Consider the following 794-nt stretch of genomic DNA (forward strand, 5'->3'; position numbering starts at 1 on the left):
ATCTTTTGGTCTAGAAACAACTTGAAAATTAACTCAATATGGTGATTGAGGCGTTTTAGCTTTGGACGAGCCCCCAAGAAATGTTATGTGGGGAATGATGAAACCTCGACTATAACATTGGTTATCATGTGAAGATGACATGAAAAGTATGAAAACTTTTGAAATAAATTTTAATTGGCAAATGTTAGAAAACAAATCACTAGAGAGTTGAATAATAAGGTCCCCTTGAATTGAATTTAATTATTCCCCAGTATTATCAATGGGAAACTGTCTTGGCTGGAAACACGAGGCGTTAGTTTTAAATAAAAGAATTTTAAATCTGAACAATTATATTCTGAAATTTTGGTGAGTTTACAATTAGAATGATGGTCGTACAACTTACGTGACCTTCTTCTCGTTGTGCTTGTACAGGTTTGTCGTTTCCTAATTCTAAAGTTATTTCTTTACAATAATTTCGTTTTAATTACTTTGAATGAATGAATAATAATTATTTGAGTTCCAAGATATTAATTGAGTTCCGATATTTTCAGTTGGCAATATAAATTATCAAAGAATCAGGAAAGATTCTATTATATTGACAAAAAGTCGTAGAATATTTTAAATAAGTAAAGTTACGAAAAACTCTACATTTGATTGTTACTTCAAAATTACTTGGGTCCCCACTTTAGGACTGAATGAATTTATCTAACTCAGAGAACGGGCGTCTCTGCTAATTCTATACTTGTGCCTACCGCACTTGTAGAATCGATGAAAGTAGCCAACTGAAGGGTTGATGAAGAACTGAAACGTGTAGT

This window comes from Diachasma alloeum, unplaced genomic scaffold (assembly GCF_001412515.2).
Source record: "Diachasma alloeum isolate Michigan unplaced genomic scaffold, Dall2.0 Dall_scaffold_01222, whole genome shotgun sequence".
Taxonomy (NCBI): Eukaryota; Metazoa; Arthropoda; class Insecta; order Hymenoptera; family Braconidae; genus Diachasma; species Diachasma alloeum.